Below are 5,240 nucleotides of genomic sequence, written 5' to 3'. Positions count from 1 at the left end.
ATTTGTAGGATTCTAAAAATATCCATCTCCAATTCCTAGGATTCAAAAAATATCCGTCTTTGATTCCTAGGATTCTAAACATATTCATCTCTGATCCTTATGATTCGCAAAATATCAGTCTCTGATTCCTAGAATTCTAAACATATCTATATCCGATTCTTAGGATTGTAAAAATATCCGTTTCTGATTCTTAAGATTAAAAAAATATCCGTTTACGATTTCAAGGATTCTAAAAATATCTATCGCTAATTCTTAGGATTCTAAAAATATCCACCTCTTATCCTTCTGATTCTAATAATATCCGTCTCTCATTCCTAAGATTCTAAACTTAACAGCCTCTGATCCCTAAGAGTTTTAAAATACCGGCCTCTAATTTCTAGGATTCTAAAAATATCCATCCCCAAACAATGCAAATATCATTGCTTGCTTCTCCAATTTGCATTTTAAAATATATTTCTCTCCTTTTAATATAGGAATGTTCACTCTAGATCTGCTGGGAGGCCGACAATTACATTACTCAAAGAACAAGGTAAGTGAATTCTTGTTGCCTTTTCTGTCGTTGCCGTTCTTTCATGTAAAGTGATTCTTTAGATGCTCAGGATCATGACAAAAATATTCGCCTCTGATTTCTAAGATTCTAAAAAATATCCGCTTCCGATTCCTACAGTTGTAAACATATCCGTCACTGATTCCTAAGATTCTAAGAATATCTGTCTCCGATTCCTAGAATTCTAAAGCATTCCATCTTTGGTTCCTAAGATTCTAAAAATATCCGCCCCCCCCCTCCAATTCTTAGATTTAAAAAATATCCATCTCTGATTTCTTAAATTGTAGACATATCCGTCTCTGATTCCTAAGATTCTAAAAATATCTGCCTCTGATTCCTAAGATTCTTAAAATATCCATCTCCGATTCCTAGAATTGTAAACATATCCATTTCTGATTCTCCAGATTCCAAAAATATCTATCTCTGATTCCTATGATTCTAAAGATATCCGTCTCTGATTCCTATGATTCTAAAAAATATCTGCCTCTGATTCCTAAGATTCTAAAAATATCCATCCCTGATTCCTAAAATTCTAAAAATATCCGTCTCTGATTCTTAAGATTCCAATATCTGCCTCTGATTCTTTAGATTTTTAAAATATCCATCTCCGATTCTTAAGATTCCAATAATATCTGCCTCCGAGTCCTAAGATTCTAAAAATATCTATCTCTGATTCCTAAGATTCTAAAAATATCCATCTTTGATTTCTAAGATTCTAAAAATATCTATCTCTGATTCCTGAGATTCTAAACATATTTGTCTCCGATACTTAAGTTTCCAATAATATCTGCCTCTGATTCCTAAGATTCTAAAAATATCCACCTCCGATTCCTAAGATTGTAAACACATTTGTCTCCAATTCTTAAGATTCCAATAATATCTGCCTCCATTCCGATGATTCTAAAAAATATCCATCTCCGATTCCTAAGATTCTAAAAATATCTATCTCTGATTCCTGAGATTTCCCAACTTTACTGACATGCAGAAGTTCAAGTGTAATGTGAACAGACATCTTGCTACTCATCTCCCTTCATAATATCCCTGCAAATTATGTCCCCGATAGTAGCGCCGTACTGTGCCATGTTTGGGGTGAAAATAGAATAAAATAAATAAATAAAATATAACTAGCAGAGGTACCCGGCATTGCCTGGGTGTGTGGAGGTGGTGTAGTAAGGAATCCCCTCCAAAAAGGAGTGGAAGTAGCGAGGTAGAGGGGATCAAAACAATAGTAGGCAGCCCGGGTGGAGAGAGGTGTTGTTTAAAAATATTGGGAGCAGGCAGGTTCAAGGCCGGAAGCAAAGGAGGAAAAAACAAAAATGTAACGTCTTGGCCAATGCGTCCATGGCGAAATCGGAAGCCGAGAGCGTTGAAATTAAGAGTAGTCAGTTCAACAGAGACGATGACTTGCGAAAATATCAACAAAAAAAGCGACCACCTCCTTGTAAAAAACAGGTGAGTTGAGGTTGAAGGAATTAATTTTTCGATATTTGTTGTCTGAGACATTGAGCTTCAAAACGAAACTGATGTGTCGTGTGTGTCGAAAGTTTTAGCAGACATAAAAACATACATAAACAGACATTTGAGATTCATCTAATAGATTATGTAAAGTCAAAAACTAATACAAAAACTGTAATTATTTTATACAAAATCTGTGTTTTCTTTTTATAAATAAAAGGTGCCAAGAATGTGCTTCTACATGCATTTGATGGTCGGCCCGCGGTTGCAATGGAAGGCGTGAGAGAAGGTTATTATTTTTCCATTCCGCCATCCATTGTCAGGAGCGAACAGGTAAGCAATTAGTTTGCACTCACACTTTTTTTTGCCATAAGAAATTATCGTTTCTCTTGTCTACAATTACATTATTGTTGTAGACCCGTGCTATGGGTTACAAATGAAAGAAACCACAAGTAGTGTAAAGTGTATACAATATAATATGTATTTATCATAAAGAATCCAAGAGCCACTGAAGTGGTATGAGAGGAACATGTTCGTAGCATGCGGTTAAACATGGTATGAATGTATCCATTTAGTTACTGAAAACAGTGGTATTCATAGGACTGGTTGATTCCACTTAGTTCTCAAATAGGGGTGATTTGTACCCCACAACATTTATTAAAACATTTTTTTCACTCACGTTCAACCCTAACAAGGCATATTGCCACTTGGACATAGGGTTACAATTGGACTTTTTGTCCGCAACTTGGTTTTAAAATTTATAGTTTCTTTAAATGCTGTCGTAATGGCTCTTGTGGGCTGCGACGTTGTTTGGCTGTGGAATTTATTATATATATATATATATATATATATATATATATGTTGCATCCCTCTGCCTGTTCTACAAGTATTTTAATGGTGAATGCTCTGATGAACTGCAAGCACTTGTGCCCCCACGACATGAACACCCTCAACAGACCCGACAAGCTGCAAAATCCCACCCCCACACAGTAGAGATCCCTAGATGTAAAAGATCTTTCTACTCCAGTAGTTTCTTCCCCAGAACCGCTAGACTTTGGAATTCCATTCCAGGTCACTGCTTTCCCAACTGTACTGACATGCAGAAGTTCAAGTGCAACGTGAACCAACATCTTGCTGCCCAAATCCCTACATAGTACCCCAGTAGTTGTTTACCCTGATAATAGCCCCTTACACCAAAGTGGCAATGTGCCTTGTTTGGGGTGAAAATGTAATAAAAAAAAAATATATATATATATATATTTGGTGCCTCTCCTTTGTGAAATTACAATTGGCACGCTCACACTAGGGGAACTTCCAGAAGGTGTTGGAACTGTACAACAAGTGCATTACAGCCAGAGGAGATTACTTGGAAGGGGACTAGAGTTTTATGTATGTACTATCAATAAAAGTGGCCATATGAAAAAAAAAAATTTTTTTCTTGTCATTTCTCTCCAACCCAAACCTTTTCTTCTATTCAATGTCGACCGACCATTTTTTCTCTTGTCTTTCATGTCTTCCAAGAAGCAAAAACTTGTGAAACAACTTCCGCTAGAAAATTTGATCCTTGAGTCCGACTCACCTGCTCTCGGACCGGAAAAACAGGTGAGAAATATTTCCAAATGTATTTTAATCCAGCCCCGAGTTGTAAAAATACAGATTTCTTTTTCAAGTTTTTCTTTTGAAAACCATTTCCATCCTTCAAGTCTTCCCTTTCCTGTTGTCCTGTTACAAAAGAGATTATAAAAACATTGGTACTGTCGGTTTCAAGTCTAAAACAAATGGGACCAATCCCTGATCGCCTATGTTGGTCCCTCTTCAGCCTCTGTTTGTATCTGAATCACTGATTTGTATCAGAAATCCACTGAGGAGAGCTCGATATAGGCGACCAGAGATTTAAAAAATTTTGATAATCTTTACTTTTTGCTTGTTAACGGATTTTTCTGCAAACCTGGATTACCTATATTTGGATTATGCCAAATTTTTCTTTTCGGAACAAATTTCTTATTGATAATATGTTTTTTTTTTTTACATAGACGTCAAGGCCGATAGGCCACTCAAGGATAAGGGTTAAAGAGTGTAGAGTAGTCAAAAGGACAATATAGTAATCGATAGTAATGGAAGTTCGGTAAATTTGTTAACTTAAGTGGAACGGCTCATCAGAAACTTGTTCACGTTGGACTTGAAGACAACCATATTATAGACAGCTGGAAAGCAGGAAAACGGAAGACAATTCCACAGGCGTGCAGTTCTAAGAAAGAAGCTTTGATCATGGAATCTGTTTAGGTTTAGGCACAGATAAAGAGTGGGGAAAATTATTGATAATGTTTTCAGCTAGTCTAGTGTTTCTTGTGAAAGTTTGGCGAGGGGGGACCATAGATTGAAGCTCAGTCGAACACTTTCCATGAAAATAACGATAAAGCAGAGACAAACTCGCAACATCTCTTCTGTGAGATAGAGGTTGCAGCGAAGAGAAAAGGACATCTCCCACCAGGCCACGAAGTCTATTTTGAACCCTATCAAGGCAGGACAAGCTTTGTTATAATATTCATTTGCTAATATCTTTCTTTTGATGAGAAGAACATATTTCTTTGAAACTCTGCGGATTAAGGAAAGTTCAATATACCTTTTTTGAGTATCTTGTCGAACAATGAATTATTGTAAAATATATTTTTGCGGTCTTTAATTTTTTTGTTTACATATATATATATATATATATATATATATATATATATAAATCTATAAATATAAAAGCGAAAATGTATGTTTGTATGTGTGTTCGCTTTTTCTGTATGTCTACAAAAGGCTTTTTTCAGAGAAGCGGTCGCTCGGTTCACAATATATATAGTGGCGCCAAATTGACGTGATCACTAGGATACTTCAAGTAAAAGTCAAATATGAACAGGTAAAATTATAGAGGAATAAAAGGCAAATAAATATATCATATTTAAGCATATTTTACGACCAGGCAAAGCTGCCCCCCCCTAGTAGATATATTATAGAGTAATTATACAGATCAGCTCAATTTCATTTATTTTAAAAATTATTTCATTTATTTTAGAAGTTATTTTAATTGTTTAAAAAGTATTTTATTAATTTAAAAATTATTTCATAAATTTTAAAAACTTATTTTATTTATTTTAAAAATAATTTTATTTATTTTAACAACTATTTCATTTCTTTTAAAAATCATTTTATTTTAAAAATCATTTTATTTATTTTAAAAATCATTTTACTTATT

At 34.7% G+C, this 5,240-nt stretch overlaps 1 long non-coding RNA gene across 2 annotated transcripts; it reads left to right on the top strand.

Moving 5' to 3' along the window:
- The first annotated feature begins 373 nt into the window (after positions 1–373).
- Positions 374–3,556, top strand: LOC145271475 (uncharacterized). 2 transcript variants are annotated; one of them, XR_013865893.1, is made up of 3 exons: positions 374–529; positions 2,223–2,335; positions 3,527–3,556. It is a non-coding gene; the product is annotated as an uncharacterized LOC145271475 (long non-coding RNA). The 2 variants fall into 2 exon arrangements; XR_013865892.1 differs by having other exon boundaries at positions 375–529; positions 3,524–3,554.
- The last annotated feature ends 1,684 nt before the right edge of the window (positions 3,557–5,240 follow it).

Source organism: Euprymna scolopes, chromosome 46, assembly GCF_053919585.1.
Source record: "Euprymna scolopes isolate OS-2025 chromosome 46, ASM5391958v1, whole genome shotgun sequence".
NCBI classification, from domain to species: Eukaryota; Metazoa; Mollusca; class Cephalopoda; order Sepiida; family Sepiolidae; genus Euprymna; species Euprymna scolopes.
This window is presented reverse-complemented; position numbering and strand designations above follow the sequence as displayed.